At 33.8% G+C, this 26,341-nt stretch overlaps 1 long non-coding RNA gene across 1 annotated transcript; it reads right to left on the bottom strand.

The window, feature by feature from the left end:
* Positions 1-6,194: 6,194 nt before the first annotated feature.
* On the bottom strand, positions 6,195-25,532 carry LOC128250365 (uncharacterized). The gene is made up of 2 exons (XR_008266399.2): positions 24,699-25,532; positions 6,195-6,460 (listed from the first exon to the last, which is right to left on the bottom strand). It is a non-coding gene; the product is annotated as an uncharacterized LOC128250365 (long non-coding RNA).
* Between the last annotated feature and the right edge of the window lie 809 nt (positions 25,533-26,341).

The following is a 26,341-nucleotide window of genomic DNA, read 5'->3' as shown; positions in this document are numbered from 1 at the left end:
ATATATATATATATATATATATATGGGAGAATTTAACTCAAATAAAACGCCTGAGTGTGTATGTGTACGTGTGTGTGTTGGCGTTTTATTTGAGTTATAGTTTTCATTGTCGAAGTTGTGCCAACGTTTTCTTTGTATACCTAACAATCACACAATATTTTCAACGAAGTCTTTTAATACGAAATGCAAATACAACACAAAGCAATCTTTTATAAATTCACGAGGTTTTTGTTTCAAATATTTTCCACTAAGAGAAATTTGTATTAAATGTATTTTGATATATTTGGTATAATTTGTTTATCAATAACGTTAATTGTTTTATAATTACTATGAATCCTAAATTACAGAATGTGTGTTATATCTCCTTGAATTATTCTGATACTGTAGACATTCCTCTCCGAAATCAATTAGTATCTTAACAATGATCAAGACAGTATTACTGTTTTGAGTAAAGTAAACAACTTAGACGTGAAACTAAATACTTGCTTTATCATTTTCCGGACTTATTTTCTAATATTTAATTACATTATTCTATTTTTTTTTCAGAATATTTAAATAGAAAACTTGTATTCTCAATAGAAATTAATTGAGTGTTTTCTGTTTCTTAAAAACCGATTGTTTATATATGAAGAGGATTATTCTTATATATTCTTTCAACATGAAGTCAATTGAAAAATTGGTAAAAAATACTTGAATGTGCCTAAAACTATTTATCCGATAGGTTTTAAGTGTTTGGGCGCATCGTCTACCTATAAGGACTAATGCAGTGTATTAATAATTTAGTTAGTCTAAAGTAAAGTGGTGAGCTGGCGGAATCATTAACAAGCCAGGTAGAATGCCCAACAGCATTTATCTAACTTTGCTATCTGAGTTCAAATTCCATTGAGGTCGGTTTTGCCAAGTTTTTAAATCAATGTCTGAGGGACTAAGTATTACTTGGAACTAAACAACAACGTCAGTCACTGGAGTTTTATCTAATATAATCTGTCGACTTACTAGAAATAATCGGCAGAATACTTGAAATAAGAAAAAAAAAAAGATCCTTTTGGATAATGTCGTGGCTATCCAGTATCTGACGAGTCAATTTTATGGTCACGGTCGGAGGGCCATCAACACGTATTCTCAGTCAAGAATGATCTGATCAACAACGGAAGCAACAGCAACAAAACCAGAAGGACCATTAAGATGTATCACAGTTCCTGTTCCTCACATTATTGTCGTATATGTATACACGTAATGGCTTCTAATGTTTATGCTGAGGAGAATATATTCAGTAAAGATGTGGCTTCTTTATTTGAGGTTGAATATTCATCACATACTAAAATGATTTCCAGGTTGTCATATGTTACGATAAGATATTAATTTTGCAAGATTATGTCATCTTAACATTATCTGGGAATATATTTGTCCCTCTATCTTGTTTATAGCGTTATGCAAGTGTAGTGGTTATAGTAACTGTCACTATGCTGCAAACAAATGTGTAGCTGCAATGGATTTGAGGATTAATCATATCCTTTGTTTCACAGTCATTAAGCTGGAGCCATGCTGGAGCACCCCTTTCAGGAATTGCAGTCGAATGAATCGACCCCAGTACTTATCTTGTAAAGCCTGATACTTATGCTATCGATATCAATTGCCGAACTGTTAAGTTACGGGGCACAAACACACCAACAACGGTTGTCAATTGGTGATAGGGGAGTAACACTAAAAGACACATGTACTTATATGTATATATAACGGGATTCTTCCAGTTTCCATTTACAAACCCATCCACACGGCTTTGGTTGGCGCGTGGCTACAGTAGAAGACACCTACCCCAGGTGTCACGCAGTGGGACTGGACCCAGAACAATCTGGTTTTGGAAGCTAACTTGAATACTTTAATTTTAGAACTAGTTACGTCACACAACAATCAGCATAACCAGACAGATTAACTAAATCCATCTTTAATTTATCTCTCGAAGTGAATTTCCCTTTAGATTATTGTATGATGTAAATGTAAATAGTTGCAGCAGCAACAGCAGCTATCGTAAATTTAGCAATTGTACGAAACACAGAATTTCACGAGTTTTGTGACACTGTAACTGTATATTTTAGTTTGAAGAGGAAAGACAACGACCTTGAGATTTTTCTAGGCATTCAAAATTGGAGGATGTAAAAGAAGGCCTTATCCTTTAAGAGAAGACCTCCTTTTGGTACTTCAAACAGTGTAGAAATTTACAACAGGTGCCTTAAGAGCAAATAATTTCATTAAACCAATAGGTGTTTCCAGTATAATATACGAGGTCGAGAACAGTCCATAGCCGATGCTATATAAGAAAATAGTTGGCGAATGTGCGATGAAGTGGAATCGACCACGGGACCACATCATTGCAAAGTTACTTTCACTAGAAAATCTTTCGCCATTGTGCACAGCATATAACTGCAAATTACATAAGGTTTTAGAAATAAGTTGCAAACAAACTACATGGGTGTCACGGTTTAATGGTGCATTGGCAAAGCTATACGGATTCTTGCTACTATTTCGTTTGTTGTCCTTTTAAGCTTTGAACAGAACAGTTTGAATTCTGAGCAAAGCGATATTTCATAGAGCAACCATAATTAATTTCCTCTTCTCATTGACGGCGATTGCGTTATATTTAGACCTATATTCATCGATAACCGAACACCGTTGAAAGATCGTAATATCATTCCCCAAAATCATTGCTTATCATGCAAACATTCATGTCGAAAATGATTAATCTCCAGTCAGATGAGAAATATCATAAAAATGACACATTACATTTTCTTAGTATTATTTTTTTCATATATATTTATAAGATAACGCTGTTCTTTTCCATCTTATTAAGTAACAAACTAAATCGAACAGGAATTTCTGTATATCACCTTCCTCCCCCTGCACACTCAATTACGTATTTTAAGCGATATTTATTAGACCGTATCAGAATCGAATTCCAGCTCTTAAAAATACTGAATATTATCTTCTACTTTTATAGTTCACGCCTGATAATTATAACCGTTCATATCTCCCCACAGATGTCTGTGTTTGAAATGAATGGTGAATGCCTGTATGATATTGATCAATTATGCTTGCTGGTAATTTGCTTCTAAACATCGGATCAATTTTGACTGACTTTCCTATATTAGAAATATCGTATATAATTGCATAGATAGTAGTAAATGCGTTCTCTCAATTTGGTTATAAGCTGAGATTTTACAGCATAAATGGTGCTATGTAGTTTTAGTGTTTTCCCATTTAACGCCAGGATTGCACGCTAATTTAACAGTTGGTTAGAGATGTGTGCTGTTAGATGATTCTTCTGCAAGATATGATACAACCATTTCTGATGGAGTTTTTAAGATACTCAGTACAGAACACATGTTCTTTTTTATAAAACTGGCAGAGGAGGAAGAGCACTGCTCATGTTATTTTACAAGGCCTCCTGGCGGCAAAGAAGGGTGTTATTTTATAAACTGAGCATTGGCCTGAATACGAACATCGGAGCGGCTTATAGTTACCCAAGGATGACTTGGTACTGTAAACATGGGTCTCAGGTCGAGTTTCCCATCTAATATAGATATAATAACAAAGATCTTGCAAAGGGGTTATTTATTGTTCGTTAAGCCACATCGTTTCTAATTTAATAGAATTATGGTTTAAGAGACATTCCATTCATGAATATCAGGGTCTTCTTTATATCGATGCTTTTATACAGAATTATTTGTGATGCTTTCAGAAGGTTGTGGTGTGGTTTCTGGTTGGGCACCCCTGAAGAGTCTCCGCTGTTGGCTTCGTGTTAAGCCTAATTTAACAGGAGGTCTCAGAGCTTCTGCTAAATGTGTCATTAGCGGGAAAGAAACTGACTGGCAGGAAGTATGTAATATTCTAAATGCTTGTGCGTCCTGTTTGCATGATAGAAACATTTAAATATCAGAAATCCATTCCACCATTGCTTAAAGTATTTGCTTATGCTGTTTAACCACAGGTCATTTCTGCTGAAGCAAAAGTATAGTCAAAAGTGTTCCTATTTTGGACCACACGTTTTATTTTCAGATATTGTATATATCCTTGAATTTTAGATTTTCTTGTTTTGCTGGTTTAGTTTTAGAGACGAGCTGCTGTTTCCGGTTCTGAACTGGAAACAGTTCCTTTAAACATTGTTTCAATCATTGTTTATGCCTTATTTTTAACTGCAGGTCATCCTTAGGCAAGCAAAGTTTAGAGTCAAAGGCTATAACTGGATTCAGTATGTTTCTGCATCTGTTTACCTAATTAGACTTATTTTCAGACTTGATCTAAACTATTTCATTATGGCTAGTGTCCATTTTAAGAGGTATGACACGGCATTCATTTGAATAAGATTTGGTAGGTATTTTAGCAAATTAAGAAACGACCTTGAGGATCTTCTGCAAAAGTTTATCTATCTATCTATCTATCTATCTATCTATCTATCTATCTATCTATCTATCTATCTATCTATCTATCGATCGATCGATCAATCGGTCTGTCTGTCTGTCTGTCTGTCTGTATGTATGTATGTCTATCTGTCTGTCTATCTATCTGCCTTCTGTCTATCTGACTGCGCGCGAGTGTGTGTGAATGTACCCATATAAGTGTCCCTCGTTTTCTCTCTCACATTCTACGTGCTTATATATAAATATATATTATATACTCACACATACACACGCGCTCTCATATATATATATATATATATATATATATATATATATATATATATATATATATATATATAATAGAACATATACGTCATATATGATATATGAATGTCAAAACCTTATTTCACTTAATAATTTGTGTCTATATATATATATATATATATACATAGACAGACACAAATTATTAAGTGAAATAAGGTTTTGACATTCATATATCATATATGACGTATATGTTCTATTATTTGCATTCTGAAAGTGATAAATGTTAAGTGTAAGTTAGTTGTAGAGCTGAATGTCATTTTTTATATACAAAATATGTTTTAGCCAAATCGGTAATTGACATTTAGATGAATGCCGTTCATGTTCTCTTCTCTTGGTTGGTTTAAATGTATGTAAGTGTCGTTAGCAGAGTAAACATGTAGCAAATTGGAATCTATCAATGTTTTCATTTACACAGTATGACCATAAAGAATACAAATATTAATAAAATTATCGTGAAACCAAAGTAGAACATCGATCCCCTGATAGTTGGAAACTTTTTTCCATAAATATAAATGAGTCTCGATATTCTAACCCGGATTGTTAGAAAATGAATAGCAAATACGTCATAATCATAGATGCACGTGCGCGTGAGTATGCATGTGAATGTGTTTGTGAATATGTGAATGTATTTGTAAGTGTGTGTGTTTTTTGCATGTTCGTAGGATCTGCAGAAACATACTGAATCCAGTGATAGATGTGTGAAGTGCAACTATTATAGCAGTGATACATGATCTACTTCGAGTTTCATGCTTGGATAATACAGAAATCTGATAGGTTTATATAGCGTATAATGCGCCACCAGGTAAACGGTCAGGGAATGCGCCACCAGGTAAACGGTCAGGTAATGCCCCACCAGGTAAACGGGGCCTTAGAAGGCCGAAAAAAATTATAAACACTCTTGCTACTCACGGAGCTTCAAGTTACCGTGTCTGCACAGTATGGTGGCCATAATGATAATAATAATAATAATAATAATAATAATAATAATAATAATAATAATAATAATCCTTTCTACTGAAGGCACAAAGCCTCAGATCTGTTGGAAGTGGGATGGGGAGCTAGGGGATTACATCGGCCCCAGTATTTCACTAGCGTTTAATTTATCGATCCCGATAGGATGAAAGGCAAAGTCGACCCCAGGCCGGAATTTGAACTCAGAATACAAAGACAGACGAAATACCGTTAGACATTTTGCCCGCTGTCTTAATAATCCTGCAAGCACGCCGCCTAAAATAATAATAATAAAGATAACAATAATAACAACAACAACAAAAACAGCAGCGATGATAATAATAATAATGATAATAATAATAATAATAATAATAATAATAATAATAATAATAATAATAATAATAATAATAATAATAATAATAATGGTAACAACAACAACAACCATAGCACAGAAATTGAATTTGTAATAAAAATTTAGACTTGAACTCGTTTGTGATTCTTCATTATCATCCAATAAAGAGAAACTTCTTTTATCGATTGGAAAGTTTTATTTCACATTACGCCATAAATCAAGCAAAATATATACGACTGAAGAAGTGGAAAAGGTGATTCTTCCATTTGCCTTGGAACAAACAGCTTCCATTGTAAAATAGAAAAATTGGCAAAGTTTAGTCTTTACTTTATTATGGCATTAACAGTGTGATCTGAGATTATTCTTCTTTCACTCGAAAATTCAATGTATATCTTAATTTTTCGTCTTCAGCCTTGTCAATGATATGTACGCATACAATCTAAAAAACAAAATATAGAAATACAAGGACATATCTATCTATTTATCTATCTATCTATCTATCTATCTATCTATCTGTCTGTCTGTGTGTGTGTCTGTGTGTCTGTCTGTCAGTCTGTGTGTCTGTCTGTCTGTCTGTCTGTCTGTCATTCTTCCCTTTTATGGGACTGTCTCATTAAGTTGACAACATTCTATCACTTTATCGTACTGCCACTGCATCAATCTCTCTGGGAGATTTAGAAATATATCATTTCTATGAAAATTGATGTAAGGTATATAAAGAATTCATTTTATACCGCAGATGTTTCCCGAGAAATTACAAACGAAAGCTAAAGTTTCCTCAGCTCTAGCCACCCTGGGATAAGGTTCTGTCATTAAACGAGGCATTGTATTTAGTTTCGTATTCATATTGATATTCTATCAGATATATATGTTACGAGTTATCGAAACATTCTATGCTTATATTTCCTATGATCCATCGCAAAATCCTATCATTGTTTAAGGAAAATTCGCCCTCAGAAATATAACGTTATTAGAAAGAAAAAAAAAGAAAAACAAACATTGATCCTACCATTTGTCGGAACCTCCAAGAATGGCGTCAGCAATGGAAATATTCGCCTTATACTAGAGATCTACCCCCGCATACATAGAAGGGGGAAAACGTCAGCAAACGTTACAGAAAGGCTACATTGGTGCATTTGAGCCGGGCAGCGTATTTCCTACATCGAAATTAACATTCTAATATATATTGTATCTGTTCAACGATCCACTACAAAAACCAAAATGTATCTCTCTAATATTATTCGAAAAAAGAAATCACCCAAAAACGAAAGTATCGAGACAAATGTATAAAAGAAAGATATTTTTATTATTCTTTTTTGTTTTCACTTTGGTCATTATTAATTGAGTAATAGCGTTTATAAATGCAGAGGTTACATAGAAATTAACTTCAATGTTTTAAAAGACATAGACTGAAAATTTAGTTCATGAACGTCTGTAATCAATTTACTACACACTACGGTTGTAATCTTCCGCCTCATGAAATTCTCGTTAGAATATTTTGATTTCACGCTTTATTTCCCTCGTACAAGCTGTTTTATTTTATTATCCATTATACTACATTCTACTCGGTGGTATTGCTTATATACATACACATACGCATACATATATACATACATACAGGGATGCATAACTGTATACATAGAGACATACATCCAAATATATATATTCGTACACACTAAATATATATATGTGTATATGTATACATATATACGTATGGATATATATGCTCTTGTATAATCGTACATACATGCATGTACATATACATAGGTGTATATATATGTATATATATATATATATATATATATATATATATATATATATATATATATATTTATCGATATATGTATAAATATATATGCCTATATGTATATACATATATATGTGTACACACCTTTACATGTTCATATGTGCGTATATGTACACTTACAAACAGACATGTATATATATGTATATATGCATATATTTGTATACATCTACATATACATATATAGATATATACATATAAATACAAAGACAGTGATACACACACACGCGCAGCCGCACACACACACACACATATATATATATTGATGTTTTGTATAATTATATACGTACATGAGTGTGAGCGTGGACGCGTACGTCCGTCATTTTGTGCGTCTTAGCTATGTATATGTACGTGTACGTATAATCATAGCCATATATTCAAATTGGCATACTGCCTAATATTTTAAGCATTAACTTTTCCCTCATATTATTTTCACTTTGTTAACAACATTACGAATATTATTAATGACGATAGAAACACCAATACAAATAATAAAGTATGTTTAAATGGCCTTATCCGCAGCAAGTCTGACGTAATTGCTTTCTTGAATTTGGCTAAGTTCGTCGAAAGTACTTTACATGTTATTATCTACCTTTCAATTTATATGAGGGGCGAAAATTCGTCAATTACTCTAATTGAATTAAAAATTAGATAAATAGCCTTTTCGCGCCGGCATTGAAATACATTTCTTTACACAGGCAAGATTCTCTTAAAGCCAGCACCAACGAAAATTGAATTAGAATACCGAAACCCCTTTCAATGAGCTTCGTTTGTGGTGGGGAGTTTTCAAAGAATAGATGTTATTGTGTTTTTGTTTAAAACTGGAATCGATTTATATCTTGTTTAAGGACATGCTAAATTTAGATAAGTTAATCAACAAACAGTAAAATATTTAAGTATGTATATGTACATTGGCGTTAGATGTTAGCTATAAAAGTACAAAAGTACATTGACTACCATTGTGTCGGTTACCACGACGTGAATTCGACTTCACCCGATCAACGGAACAGCGTGCACGAGAACTTAACGTGCAAGTAGCTGAGCATTGCACAGTTACGAGAGATACAGCACGAAAGAGTGCGACAGGGCTGGCCCTTTGAAATAGAAGTACAACTCATTTTTGCTTGCTGAATGGACTGCAGCAGAGGGAAATAAAGTGTTTTGTTCGCGGACAAAACACGCGGATGGTATTCGAACTCATGACCTTACGACCATGAGCTGAATACCCATAACCACTACGTCTCTATCCCAGACATCTTGGAATTTAGAGTCAGAAATATTAAACAAACATGGTAGAATACAGGTGGGGATGTAGACTGTAAGGATGCTTCCTACAGTTACGTTTTGTATTTAATTATTTCCACAAAAGTAAACTATTTCTTTTAAAAGACACAACGTGATCAAACAATCTTAAATGGTTTTTCTTAAGCCATATAGAATTAATGCTTAGAATAACATTGATATTATTACTTTAAGAGAACACAGAAAACACGGCTTATTTTCAGAAAATACTTCCAAACTAACGTTATCAGCCAGAATTTTACAAATCTATAATACAATTGTCACATGGGAACTAAATAAGATAGATGTTGTTTAGACGAAAATCACTCATACGATTCACCAGAATTTGATGAAATTTGCTCATCGCGTGATTCTCGCAGAAATGTTTCCGCGAAATATAAACGTAAATCAATGATATCTTCATATTTCTTTTGTTATAACGATATCCGTCTTTCTTTTTAAAACAAATCAGCCATTGGACTGCATCTATGATAGTACAATGTCTACATGGATTTAGTCAAATAGATCGTCCCACATATTTAGTATTTACATTCTCGGTCGCTTTTGCCAAAGCACTCTCTAAGCGGAAGTATAAAAAGCAACAGAGGTTGTCAAGCCATGGTGGGCTGAGAAGCACAAAGATACACACGCATCTATCTATCTATATATATATACATAATACGTATATATATGTGTGTGTGTGTGTTTGTGAGTGTTGTGTTTGTATGTTTGCCTGTATGTACATATTTATGTATGTAAAATACAGAAAATAAAGTTTTGCACCATTCTCTAGTTTTAAACCGCAATATATATATATATTGCCGTAATCGATTAATACCCATGTATTGATTAATAAATTTCTATATCGTTTGCACACTGTCATAATTGAGCAAGTGTTTATATATATATGTATATATATATATATATATATATATATATATATACATATATATATATATATATATATATATATATATATATATATATATATATATATATATATATATATATACACACACACATACATACAATGATGTTGATGATTACCTTCATGATGATGATAGTGATGGTGATAATAATAATAATAATAATAATAATAATAATAATAATAATGATAATAATAATAATAATCATAAGAAAAACGATGATCACGCATAAATACTATCTGCTAATAAGTAAAACACGGAAGTACAGAAGTGAATATATATGTGTTTGTGTGTGTGTGTTTGTGTGTGTGTCTTTGTGTATTTATGTGTTTATGTGTGTGTATGTGTGGGTGTGTGCGAGCGCGTGCGTGTATCTATACGTGGATGTATGCGTATAAATTTTATGCTATATATCGCAGTGTTATCTTTTACAATCTGTATTCAAAGTAAAGCATTGATTATAAAATGGTAGATTTGCAGACAGATAAAGAAATGGAATTGTCTCAAAAGAGTAGAACTCCTCGCCTCTAATAGTTCCAGCGGGAATTGAGAAACAGCAATGATCATGAAGCTATTGATCGTAGCGTACGTAGCATAGATATGCACAAACACAGAAACACACTTGCAATTACATGCATATATATATATATATATATATATATATATATATATATATATATATATATATATATAACACTATGTGTAGTATATGTATATATTTTATATGTATTCGTACGTACATATATATATATATATACACACACACACACACACACACATATATATATATATATATATATATTGTATGTATATATATATATATATATGTATACATACATATATATATAGTGTAACCTTGTAGGAACGGTTTTCATCAGCCGCCCAACGCTATAACAAGACCAAATTCCTTCTCCTTCATCTAATAAGACCGTAAGTTAAATATAGTCAACTTCCTGCTTCTATTCATGATTTTTCTGCCATATTATCATCCAATTTTTTAAAAAACATTTCTATATTTTTGTTCCGAAATACTTCTTTAATTCTGTTGTTTCTTCTTTCTCATTGTTTACTTATTTTTTTGAGCGAAATATTTTTTAAAGAATAACATCATTTCATCTAAATATATCGAAAGAAATTAAAAAAAAATAATTGCACTGAAGTATTCCAAGAACGATTGATAAAACTCTGTTGAGGGGAAGATGTGTGGGGTGCGTAAGTAAATTCTAGAATATAAGGAAATTGAAATATTTTCGTAAGGTATTACAAATTTCAAAATATATTTTGTCTAAAATTGACATAGATAAACAAAAGGTAATTTCAAGCTAAAAAATAAAAAGGAAATGACAAATTTAAAAGTAAAGGAACAAAGTATTTGGAATACAAGAGACACCGATCGAAATGTAATAATCAATTATTATTTTCTTTGTTCAAATTCAAAAGGAAAATGAAAAAATATAAATTTACCTAAAATTTTTTTGTAGGAAAACCGGGTTACGGCAAAGCATAAAAACATAAATAATTGTTTTTAAATACCATCATCTAACTACCAGAGGGCGACTAATCCTTTCAAGGTTAATAAATTAAGTACCAGTTGCATACTGGGGTCAATCTAATCGACTGGCCCCCTCCCCCCAAATTTCGGGCATTGTGCCTAGAGTAGAAAAGAATATTTAAAAAATTACAGTTTTAATTGAATTTCACATTATTTTCAAACATTTTATTTTGCAATTAAAGAAAAACAGCGGACAAATTAAGAAAAGAGAATAATAGAAGTTTCCTTCATTAAAATTAATTAAAATAATAGAACTGAGTGAATTTTGGAAGGGTAGTGATAATTATGAACCTGTTTCGATTGTATTTCACTTCATTCGCAAAACATAAGAATCCGATATTCGGGTCAAGTTGGTAGAATCGTTGGTTGGATCTTGGATAAATGTTCCAGCGATGTGGATTCATTTCCGGTATGGCCAACTTTGTCTTTCAACCTTTTGATTTTCTCTATATTTATCAACCTTAACTCTTCTTCTTCTTCCACCCTCACACTTTACCCCTCCGCCTCTCTCCCTCACTTTCTCTGAAGAACCGTCGGTCATCCTAGTGACGTGTAATTTAAAATGCCAACGACAAACTGTATGTTAGCCTTGTTATGCTTTCCATTCCAATGGCATTTAGTCCTGCTTATGAGTCGACATTATTTGTTTCTCAATTAACCCCATTCTTCATACAATACACTTCCCCAGGGCACCGTAAATCTGTAAGACAACGGAGAGATGGTCTTAACAACCTTTACGTTCAAATTTCAAATTTTCCGCGCTGTCTACTTTATGAATTTCTATTGTCGATTAGAGCACCATTCAATTAATAAGGTCGTTTCAACTGACCACAGCCTAGCATACCTACTGTGGACTCTAGCCTTCAAAACCAATATTGTTTTAGATTTAATCAATGTCATGGATTATAAGAAGCATTGTGGATGCTGCACAAAGTATATTTTGTCGTGTTTACTTTCATAAATTTATTGTCTGAGTTCAAAATCTGTAGGAGAAATTCAACTTTGTCTGTATACGTCTAAACCCGAGGCGGTTAGAATAAAGAATTAGATAAATGGTCGGGCTTGATACAAAAATAAGTTCAGTGCCTCCCTAATATGAGTCTTTTGTGGTAAATTAATGATATGGAAAATCGACATAGCATCATATATAGTCAGAATTTGTAAATTAGCAGCGACAATTGATTTGAATTTTGGATCACATTAATATGATCTGAGTATAAATTGAAAACCGAAGGGGTCAAATCTGCATCCTATACATCCGTGGCCGATTAAATAACCACGTTCTAGCTTCGACCAAATCGAATGTTCCTTCATGATGGTTCGCCAATATAAAGAAATAATGTAGTACAAAGTTAAAAGCTGATTAAACGACTTATTGTGTATTGTGATTGCACCTCATTATTGCACGTTGTTATCATCTAATTATATTTTAGTAACTTATAATTCACCAATCCGTTCACCTCTTCATACATACATACTCACACAATCATTGACACTGCATTACCATTCACTGCGTAGTCGTCACTAAATCGCAATTCACCTTCCATTGTCGGTCAGTAAAAGGTTATACATTCCTGAAAACTCAAACCCATTAGTTACTGTATCCGTTGTATGTGTTGTCACATTAAAGAGAAAGATTCACTTAAATCAGCAATTTACAATTGATTCCTATTAAAAGGAGAGGACAACGAAGTTTCTTGCTGCTACCATTTACCAAAAGCTATTTAAGATTTGAAGTCAACAATATATATTTGTTAGTGAAATATCTTCTCGTGCAGAACCGAACTTTACACAATGGTGTTGTCAATTTGAGATATACTATAGCACTAACTTCCAATTTCCTTTTTCTATTTGTATAACATTGAAACATAAAACCCTTCACTTTTAAAATCAGTAAATGAAACGTTGTAACTTTATGTTGTTCAAATCAATAGAAAACAAACTATGACTGTCTGTTCGTCGCCAATGTTGTAGTTATATTGTTAGCTAATTGTTTATCTCTGATTTACCTGTCAAAATAAGAAGAAAATCACATGAAAGGAGCGTGCTAAAACGATTCGTTTCACTCCTATTTATTCATTAATCGAGTTTCTGCGTCTTTCTTTTTATAGAAACACTATTTTAGCTTTGATGTCCGACCCATGCCCTCAAATTAAACACACGCACGTACGTGCACGTATACACATAGAGGAATGACCGTACCGCTGAGAAGTTTGTTTCCAAGCCGTGCGGTTTCGGCTCGAAGCCCTTTGCGAGGTCTCTGTTGTGAATGGGTTCTCGTATAAACGAGAGTCGGTCACGAGACTTGCGAGTTGATTATGCAAGGGAAACTGATAGCAACCCGTCGCCTACACGTGTATATATATATATATATCTATCTATTTATCTATCTATCTATCTATCTATATATATATATATATATATATATATATATATATATTCTTTTACTCGTCTCGGTGCAGTCATCTTATTGCGGCCATGTTGGGGCACTGCATTAAAGGATATATGTATATATATGTATATATATGTGTTTATATATATATATATATATATATATATATATGCACGTTTGACGGACGAAAGAGTAGGAGTGCTTCTGCACAAACCACTACCGCTATAATGATATTTATCATACAGGTTCTACAGCAAAGAAAGTCACCAGCATCAGCATATTCACACATTCTTCTGTTCAATGTCGATAGGGAAAAAATATTGACGGAAACTTGTTGAGGATGCTAATGGAAATGTTCGGCTTTGGCACTTCAAAAAGGCAACAAATGAGTGATGGTCATTTGCCAGACTCTGACACTGTGCAAGCTGTATATTGCTGAAAATTCATTGGCCGAAGCAACAAGACGCATTCATTAATTTGGCTATATGTATGTATCCGAGTGTGTGGTCGCGTGTATGTGTATGTACGTGTGTGTTTGTGTGTGTATGTCTATGTGTGTGTTTGTGCGTTTGTCGGTGTTCATGTTTACATTGACCGGTATACAGTCTGTATCAAAATACATGTATGTCAAACAGTAAAGCGTAGCACTTCGATGAATAAAGATGGATCAGTTAAGTCCCAGACTTAATTATTGACTTTGATATTATCGATCAAAACACAACTTGAAATGGTACGACTGCATGACTGTCATCCAATGACAGAAACTATGAGAGCGATGATGCATAACTTTAACCTAGTATAAACATTTTATATTTATTTATATTGTTTTTAGCAATACATTTATTATGTAAGGAACATTTCCTATTTGTGCAATAAAAACCGCTTCTACGACAAAATAGAACGCGGTATAAAATGTCTTGATTTTTTATCTGTTAGTATTGAATTTGAAATTCCAACTTATTCTTCTTTATGCGTAATGCTCGCATTACACATGAATGCATTGGTTTTCTGTTGGGTCCATTTCATCAATATATTAGTCACTTCTTGAGGTGTTTCACACTTAGAAATCGATAAGTTAAAAGTATTGATTTTTACACTATTGCTCATTGGAATTTGTATATATGAGATTGCTGTAACAGATTGTGGCGAAAAGTTTTACTTGTATATCGGTATAACACATATTTATTAAATAACATCGATAACCAATATCTTTTTACTCTTAAGAAACACTTGAAATATATATTATTTACATTATTTACATTTGACGGATATGCCCACGGGTATATGGCTAAGTGGTTAAGAGCGTGGGCTACTAACCTCAAGATTTCGAGTTCGATTCCAGGCAGTGACCTGAATATTAATAATAATAATATCGAAAAATACGTTAGAAATAAGAACCCAAGTTCGAAATTTCCCCAAGACACCTGATGAAGGCTGGAGGGTATATTAACCGAAACAAGATGAGGACAAAAATCCGTCAAATGTAAATAATGTATATAATTCCTCATCTGTTAAATATAGAACTGAATTTGTGTTATGAATTAGTATAGAATGCTGGTGATTGGTGCCAGTTCTCATGTTTGAATCCTCCCAATATTGGCAATTATACGATGTTCTCATTAGTCCCGTCCCCACACTTGTATCTGGTAGTTATTTAAGCTTATATTAACCTATTATACCGTCACAGTATTCACGATCGAATGACATTACAACTAACGGTAAGCGAAGTGTCATAATTTTTCCGTTGCCAATCAGACAGTATTAATGTTAACGCCTAACAAACCTGTGTATACATTGGTTCTTTTGTACCATTTGGCGTTACCGACATTTCTCTTGTGAATAACAAATAATATTATGTATTTGAACATTAGAATTGAAGGAAGCTGGTGATGGTCTATTGGAGTCTGAGAACTGAGAAATGAATTTTCAAGTCCCATGGGGTGCTATATCGGTTTGTCTATAAGTTCTGTGTCTATTCATTATGTGGTAAGCTCCAATCACTGGTGCATTTTTACTGTTAATTGTTTTAGACAGTAGACTGCGACCATGCTGGGGTCACTCTCTTACAAATTTTAAGTCTTGGACATAGATAGACACATACTCCACCCCCAGAGAGAGAGAGAGAGAGAGAGAGAGAGAGAGAGAGAGAGAGAGAGAGAGAGAGAGAGAGAGAGGGGAGTAGAGAGGAGAGAGAAAGAAAGAGAGGGACAGAGAGTGAGAGAAAGAGACGAAGACATAAATCTATATACGATATTATCTGAATGCTATGATTTTGAAATTATTTCCTCTCTCTCTTTCTCTCTCTAGCGACGGGACCAATAGACCAGTCCCGGTTTCCGGCTATTTCTGTCACTCCTCTCAGTACTGGACACCTCGTCTGCCAGGGATGATAGCAGCTCGCTTCTGCACGCAATATATATATATTTCAAGCGAACCCACAGTCACTAGCAGATGGTAGGGGTTCTCTCCCCAGCTCGCAATTTAATCGGTCGCTGCTGTGCATCGTTAACCAGCAAGAAGAGATGTCCGCTTCTGGTTAACAATTCGCAGTAGTGTCTGCTTGAATGGGCAGCCATCTTAAAGTGGCTACGAATATGCATACACACACACACACACACACACACACACACACACACACACACACACACACACACACACACATCCATACACATGTACTGGGTGATCCACACATTAGCCTAGCCATTGGGCATTACCAGGAGGAGACGCATAGCGAGGTTAGCGCAGAATGGGAGTAAATTCGAAACAATAGATAGGGGAAGTTGACTGAAGTTGTATCGAGTCGTTCGATTACTTTTGATAAGAATATCTTATCTAAGGCACTCATTAGATATATTGAAATTAACATATAGTTTGCAGTATATGTGCATGTTTACAATTTATAAAATGCCAAAAAAATATTATATGTATACCCTGTATATTATATTCATGGAAACACCTATTTCGTACAACCGCCCGTTAGGGATTGTACTCATTGCATTAATGTTCACTCTTATATATCTGTATGTTTGTTTTTGTGCGTGCGTGAGTGTGCGCACGTGTGTGTGGGGTGCAATGTAATTGCACAGTCGTATCTAGGAGAATTTCACTGAAGTACATTACGAATAGCGAAAAACAGGAGTAGTTTGAAGGGGAGAGCTCTTACGGATATTTGGAATTCAAGCCTACAATATAAACAAGATATCAGATATTCTATGATATGATGATGTTTCATCAGCACAAATGTGAGTAGCAAAATGGAAAGAAAATTGCCAACGTTTTATTTTTATTTATTTATTTTTTGGGTTGTTCCTTATTCACAAAATGGATACCTTAACGGAAGAAGTGTTTATTTGTTTCTTTTTTGCATCGCTGATATTGTAGCACAAATATTTGGCTGAAATAGCTGATGAAAAGATATGTTCGCAACCCATGTTTACGATGGTTTTTTCCCTGAGTTTCTTTCAGATATATTGGCAACAGAATTGCATTAGTTTCAGTTTAACTTTAACAAAACTGCGAATATATTCTGATATACATTGACGTAATAAACCAAAGACATGCCGTGAATATAATTATTGCTGTAGATACAATATCAGATGATAAATATATATCGATGAGTTCTATCGAGTTCACATGGATTTAGTTGCAGTACGTTATATAAGTTCGTAGTAACATTAAAGACAAGCAAACTCAACCGAAATATGATTTAAGAATAAGGCCCCTATATTTCCGACGAACGAATCATGTTTACTGTATAATTTCTTTCAAAATAGATTCAGCAAATATCTTAGTTACAGACGAAATTCCTTTGATCCATCAAATTACCATTCCTTGGTATATTTTCCTATTTTCGCTGTATTTTAAACCAAATTCTCTTTGAATATACGGAAATATCTGTATTTCGTGCAGACACAAAATATCGGGAGGCATTTAAATTCTAGGAAATACTGACATGACGTCAAAGTACGTTGGATGCATGAGTTATAATATATGTATATATATATATATATATATATATATATATATATATATATGTATATAAGACGATCGATGCTGCGTGCTGGTAGTATGGTTGAGAGAGTTCTGTTTACGTTTTTTAATGTCAGTATCACCTCAGTGGGAATTTCAATAAGATTCTCTGGCCGAATAAAATGTTATAGTTATATTCGATATAACTGTACAAAAACAGTCCAGAATGAATGTCTCTATTCTGGAACAGACGACTTAATTTATAGACCAGTTCAATGCTCCTAAGTCTAAAAGTCTTGATGCGTTTTCTTGTATTTCACTCCGTTGGGCAAAGTAAGGCCTCGCCTTAGATTTATTTCTCCTTTACTCCTAGTACATTTCCCCCTTTTATTAAAGTTAGCAATAGAAATAAGACTGGTTTTGCAATAATTAGAAACACTATGGTGCTGGATTAGCTGACTCGGAAGATCATCATTGACTCTCGAGGCACTACTGCGAGAATTGGGATGCGGGACGACCGTGTCCGCATACGCAGACGATTTTACCGTCATAGTGTCTAGCCAGGAGCACATCGAGCTGGTCGGCCAGACACTGAAATACTACGAAGCGGTAACAGGAGCGAAATTAACTGGAAAAAGTCAGTGGGCTTGTGGCTCGGCACTTGGAGAAGCAAGCCCATGCTGTCCAACAGCGCCGGTCAAGTTGCTCGGGGTCTGGTTTGGTCCGGACCTCTAACTGGAGAAGAACTGGAACGAGCTAACGAGTAGGGTGGTCACTCTCACCCGACAATGGGCCGAGAGGAAGCTGTCCCTAAAAGGTCGGGTGGAGGTGGCTAACACGTACATCGCGTCCGTCATCTACAACCGTCTGACCGTCGTGCGTACACACACACACACACACACACGCATACACACCTTTGAATGATTTACACAAAATTACACGTGCACACACACACAGACATCTATATTGCATACATACACATATAACTGAGTGCATCATATATATATATATATATATATGTTATAAATGCGTACATATATCTATATCTCTACATACATACATAAATATGTGTGTGTATGCGTATGTGTGTGTATGCGTATGTGTGTGTATCTATGAGTATATATTGTAAGACTTGATTATGATATTATCCAATGAGTTTCTTACGCGTAATAACTGTTATATTCATACGGAATTTTGACGATTCCAGTTAAAACTATAATTAGTGTCAATAAGAAAACCGGTTATAATTGTGAAATAGTTTTATATTATAGCGTAGTGAGAAGCTACTATTGCTACTAATAATAGTTGTATTGGTAGTAATGGTGGTAATACTAGTATTAAAATTCAAAATGATGATGCTCATCGTAATAATAATAATAATAATAATAATAATAATAATAATAATAGCAATAATCATCATCATCAACATCATCAACAAAATTATCATCATCATTATCATTTTTAGTATTATTATTATCATTGTCATCATCATCATCATCATAGTCGTCGTCGTCACGGTCGTCGTCATCATCATCACCAACTAATTGGAGATTAGAACTGAACAGAATAATACGCAGTGAAGAAAGTGTCTGTCTGTCTGTCTGTTTGTCTGTATGTATGTATGTATGTATGTATGTGTGCGTATGTATGTATGTATGTATGTATATATACGTATGTATGTATATGTATGTATGTATGTGTGCATATATGTATTTATGTGTATATATGATATATATATCATGTATACATATGTATATATATATATATATAACATTTATATATATTATATATACACATACATACATTCATAAATGCATATATATATATAGAGAGAGAAGTGGAGAGAGGGAGGTAGAGAGAAGGAGAGAGGGATGGAGAGAGAGAAACTTACAGCTAAAATATTAAATACATTGCATGAATGATGTAAAATTGATGCAGTCCGTCCGTGTAGGTATACATCCACACACACACGCACGCGCATGCATGCACACACACACACACACACACACACACACACACACACACATCTATATGTTCGTCTGCTGTATTGATATAAGTGTGTGCATTTGTGTGTGATTTTCTGTGTGTGTTTGTTTGTGTGTGTGTGTGTACTTGTGTATCTTATTTGGTTTTAAAATAATTAATTTATTATGCCAATTATTTTGAATTCCAATCGTAATTATGAAAAATTAGCATGAGTTACGGTTATGTATGATTTAAATTGAGTTCCTTACAAATTGTACTAGATTATATCTTCGTAATTCTTGCAGAATTGTTTGATTAATTCTTTTTCCATCCACATTAGACATTATTTCCTTGAGCTGCCAGAATTAAAAAAACGAATCTGGGGCACGTTATAATCCTGTCTTCAATATTGTCTCCAATTCCAAGTCTGCGAGCTGACAGAAATGTTAGCACGTCGGGCGAAATGCTTAGCTGTATTTCTTCTGTCTTTACGTTCTGAGTTCAAATTCCGGCGAGGTCGACTTTGCCTTTCATCCTCTCGGGGTCGATAACTTAAGTACCAGTTGCATACTGGGGTCGATCTAATCGACTGCTCATCCCACAAAATTTCGGCCTTGTGCCTAGAGTAGAAAAGAATATTCTTTCTGATTCCCACGATTTGAATATGTTTCTAAATGATTGACTCAATGACCATGTGATTAAGAAGTTAGTTTTGCAGCCTCTGCATTTTGTGCTCAATTTTGTGCTCAACAGCGACATCTTACGTAAGAATGTTCTATTATAAACCACAACTGACGAAAGACTTCTGAAACACACACATGAACGACAGGCTTCTTTCAGTTTCCGTCTACCGGGTCCACTCACAAGGTTGTGGTCGGTCCGAGGCTATAGTAGCGGGTCCAACCCAAGGTTCCACGCAGTGGGACTGAACCCGGATCCATGTGGTTGAGAAGGAATTGCTTTTAGAAATAAATCTCCAGAATTTTGAGTTGACGAAAAAAATTCGATTACAACACCTGTTGAAGTAGGGGTAAAATTTCACCTGACATTTCTCCCTGCTCCCCCTTGTCCACCGCTCCCCTTCCGCCCACTTTCTTTATACGAACTTTATAGAGTAAACATTATTTTCTAATATCATCGATTAGCATGTATTTTTAGGAGTTCTCGATCGCAGCTGAATGGATGGTGTACGCAGAAATACAGACGTATATGTACCTATATCCAGATATATATACATATGTATATATATGTGTGTGTGTGTGTGTACATATATACTTATATATACATACATACATATGTATATATATATATATATATATATATATATATATATATATATATATATATATGTATGTATATATATATATATATATATATATATATATATATATATATATATATATATATATATATAAATATATATATACACATATACATGTATATATATATATATATATATATATATATATATAATATATATATATATATATATATACATACATGTATACATATATATATATATATATACAAATATGTATATATGTATATAGAGAGAGATACACACACATGTATGTATATATGTACATATACACAAATATATGCGTGCGTGCGTGCGTGCGTGTATGTGTGTGTGTGGTGTCATGTATGTAATTATCTCTATTTATATATATGAAAAAATATACCGTTAGTAGAGAAACTTGCCTTAGGGAGGAATCGTAAAACTGCGTATTTGTTATTCATAGGTACTAAAAAATGAAAATATATTAAATCATCAAACTCATAAAATGTATATATATATACATATATATTTTACACACATATATATATATATATATATTATACATACAGACACACCCACACACACAGACACACACACACACACACACACACACACACACACATATATATATATATATATATTTATATATATATGTACAATACTCTGAAGCTATTATTTGGTAGTTAAATTTGACCTCATCATATATCGTATCTTTCCAAAAATCAGTGATTCGTTAAAATATACATAAATCTTGAAGCAAGGCTGTAGATTTTAGAAAATCTTTCTACTTTCACGTACATTCCTTATATGGTCATGTAAATGATATTTCCTTATGAAAATTGTAAATGGTTGAAAGGCTCAATATTGCTTCATGCATAAATATGGGGTCAGAAATTTCGTCGTTTATATTGATACAATTCCACGGGCCTTATCCTTTATTATAGGGGCAGGCGTGGCTGTATGATAAGAAGCTTGCTTCCCAACTATACGGTTCCGGGTTCGGTACGTCTGCGTGGCACCTTGAGTCTTCTACTATAGCCTCGGCTTGACCAATGCCTTTTGAATGGATTTGGTAGGCAGAAATTGAGAGACTGGTAGACCTGATTTGTTGCATGACCTCTTACTCAATAATCTTCCAATCAGCTTTGTAAAAGTTCAGGCTGGAGAGGAGTTGTGCGATTCTAGTAGACTGCATCTCTGTAGATTTCTTTGGAACATATATTATTAGTTCTATCAAGTTATGGTCCGAGAAAATCGTCGATGTCACCATAACATTATGGATGAGATCCACGTTATTTTTGAAGTAGAGTTCCAGGTGCTGGGTGTAAAACTGTGAGAAAATAATGATAGAATAAACTTGTAAAGACTTCAGTAAAATGGAAGCCTAACAGACCAAGCATAAGGATCTTTCTGTGAAAAAAGAAACTTTTCACAATAGTTAAAAAGAGTTATTCTGCAGGTGACACTATAAAAGGAAAAACAATCACCTGAGGGAGTCCGCCTTAACTCACACTAGATTGTGATTTTAGATTTCTAATTATAATTATTAGAGGGCTTGGTTACGTGATTAATTGGCTGAATAACAATGCTGTGAAGGTGCCTTTTACAGAACGAGAAGTAACACCACTGATACACAGTTTTGAGCTGGAAGATATTAAATTTACTCTCGAAAGATGTAAAGCATTCAAGATGTAGAGAACGTAATAAAATTCACGTGTGTAACGACACTTACGCCAACGCTTCTGTGAACATCTTTGTACCAACTTCCTGTTCATGACAAAAATCGCAGAATACAGCATACACTTGATCACAAAATGGCAAACTTGACAAGCTGCGAAGTAAAAGCAACAATGTCACTCATCACACAGCCTCACCAAGGTCATTGCTAGCTCTCACTTAGCACACAACCGTGTGCTACCATCTGTTGGCATGCTACAGAACTAGACCGGGGACTTTTTGATGCCACCTCGAATGTATATATATATTTATACACATACGTATATATATATATATATATATATATATATATATATATATATATATATATATATATAAATAAATACATATACGTATATATATATATATTTACGTATATATATTTATATATATATATACATATATTTATACACATACGTATATATATATATATATATATATATATATATATATATATATATATATATATATATGTATAGATACGTGTGTGTGTGTGTGTGTGTGTGTGGTGTCTATGTATGCATGCATGTATACACACACAGGCACAGATAGACACACACACACACTCACACATGCACATTCATATACAGACACAGCTACAAATACATCGATATTTTTGCAAATGAATAAATGCCGATCTATATTTTGTTGTTCATTGCACACGAATACGCACACTCACGAACGTACACACGCCTGCGCATACATACATACATACATACATACATACATACATACATACATACATACATACATACATATATACATTCGTTCGTGTATATGTACGTATGTATGTTGCATGTACGTAAATTATATTAGTTCAGTCTATAAAGTTATATAAACACAATTTGCTTTCATTAATTCACAGCGAAATTTCAATTAGGTTAAGTTAAGAAATGGATTTTTCCTGTATCATAGCTTGTGTTTGTAAATACATTTCGCTCTGTTACTTGTGTGAATAGAAATATTAAATCGATAGAGAAGAAACACGGGTAGAGTATTATGAAATTGCATTAAAGTGCTAGGCTAAACGTCTGTATAGACAATTTGTTACGTCAACAATTAGTGTTTGAGTTGAATATTGCACATTGGGAATAAACTACCAGCGTTTTGGAGATGAATATTAAGAACATTTTAAATATTCATGAAATTTGCCATCTTGGACGCTAAGCATATCAGGTTATATTGTCTACTGTTTATATTCCTTTTGGATTATGTGTGCTAGTTCAGTTAACTGTGCGGAATTTGGCTTTAAGAACTGTTGATTTCTGTACTTCTGGTGTTTCGCTGTTTGATATGGTTGGTCATTATCTTACAGATCTAACTGCCAGTTTGACAAAATTGATACTTACAATAATAGGTTGAATTTTTGATTTGAAGAAAAAGAATATTTCTTATTGTTAGCATTTCAACATTTTAAGAAATATGGCTTCCGTTTCCCATAGCAACGAAACGAAAGTAAGAAACGGAACTGTAAGATATAACATTATCACTATTGTTTTTCAAGTACTTTGTAGAGATGGGAAACAGAAGTGACATAAGGCGATAAGAAACTCTACAGGACTTAGTGCAATAATCTGAGACCCCTGGTTCTGTGACCGGGGTTAATTTGCATATTACGGCTTGCTTACCTATGCATGCAAAGTGTGGACCTGGTGGAGTTTGGGGCGAAGAAACGGAGAAGGGAGTGAGAGAGAGAGAGAGAGATAGATAGATAGATAGATAGATAGATAGATAGATAGATAGAGAGAGAGAGAGAGAGAGAGAGAGAGGTAGCAAAAAAAGGAAATCAATACCTCTTGGTCATCCACAAAACCTGTCAGCATCATCAGCCATCTTGACCTGTTCTTGCCACTGGATTAAGATTGTAACTGACGGCAGGGTGAGGTTGAGGGTGATCCAATCTGTACTCAAAAAAAAAAAAATCATTGCACAAGACATCAGTCATCCTTAAGGACCACGTGATGTTCATCATGGATCCGATAAACGAGGAGAGATATTAGCAATTACTGAAACGATAATGTTAGAATGATGCGGAACCAAAGTTCGTTCGTCAAAGTAGAGGTCAAAACCAGATGCAGTCTTCTGGTCAATGCTGGTGCTTCTACTATTGTTGTTTTATGTAATCGCAGCTGTTGTTGCTCTTATCGTTATTACTGAGTCAATTCTTCTATTTTTGTTGTTGTTGTTTTTTACAGATATTCAGCTGTTGCTGACGCTATTGTAATTGTTAATAAAATATTATTAATGCCGTTCATAACGCAGTAGCATAGAAATGATAATGAGAGTGTTTGCTTTTTAATTCTTCGGGAAGTTGCAGTGACAGATGCATTAGTCATGTCATAAAATTATTAAAAAATGAGTCTTTCTTCCCTCTTGATGTTGGGGCAAGGGATGGATGTTGTTGTTGTTGGATGAATTACTAGAAATAACGGTCGGGACGTAAAAACCTGTGCACAAGGGAATTTACTTTTCATTTTGTTTAAGTCGAATCGCACACATCCAAGCATTTGATCGCATGATGTGTAATGAGGAAGGAATATTCACATTTCTGCTAATTCCGCGGTTCATGTGATACGTTGACGTGTACTCATAATAGACTTGAGAATTTGGTAGGGAAAGTTTCATTTTGGAATACCTGTGAAGCCAACTTATTTTCGGTGCAAATTTATATGGCATCAATATCCTGCTAAAATGAGATTCAACATCCCCATAAGCATATGCCAAGTGCAATTATTGAGAGTTGCTACGTTGAACCTGATTCATAAATTAAGCAAAAAGAATGCCAGCCTTTCAGAGATATGTCACACCGTTTCAAAAGTGGAAGACGATTTATTATGACATCAAAGGTCAAAATAATGATAATGGTAAAATATTGTTTACGAGGGGTTTTAAATTGAATATGAGAGCAAAAGATATTTTCTGTAAAAGCTGATCGCAGAAATTACGAAAAAAGAAATAGTAATATTTTTATCAAATGATTAGTATGCATTCACAAATGAGAAAATTTATGTATGGAGATATGGATGTATTTGCCAGTGACATTTAACACCCCTCTCTCTCTCTTTATATATATATATATATATATATATATATATATTGGCTAAACTGGCAATATGACCATCCCCAAGTACAACAACATATAAATATATATATATATATATATATATATATATATATATAAATAATAAGAAAATGTAGAAAACTTTTGATCAACAAACAAACAAATTGAACCACTTCGATTGATTATTATTTAATACAAAACATGACATAACATTTCTTACCGCCGTTTCCGCTTCCAGTGTTGGTCAGTGCTTACGAAAGACACGCCGAAAATAATATTCGTCATGTCATCTTTCTATTTATTCCGTTGTTATATGTACCCTATGAGCATAGCGTGTCTGGATACCCACTCCCAGGGATAGCACACTTAATTGAT

This window comes from Octopus bimaculoides, chromosome 20, assembly GCF_046866305.1.
Source record: "Octopus bimaculoides isolate indiv1 chromosome 20, ASM4686630v1, whole genome shotgun sequence".
In the NCBI taxonomy this organism is placed as follows: domain Eukaryota; kingdom Metazoa; phylum Mollusca; class Cephalopoda; order Octopoda; family Octopodidae; genus Octopus; species Octopus bimaculoides.
Note: the sequence above shows the minus strand (reverse complement) of the source record. Positions and strands in the feature narration are given on the sequence as shown.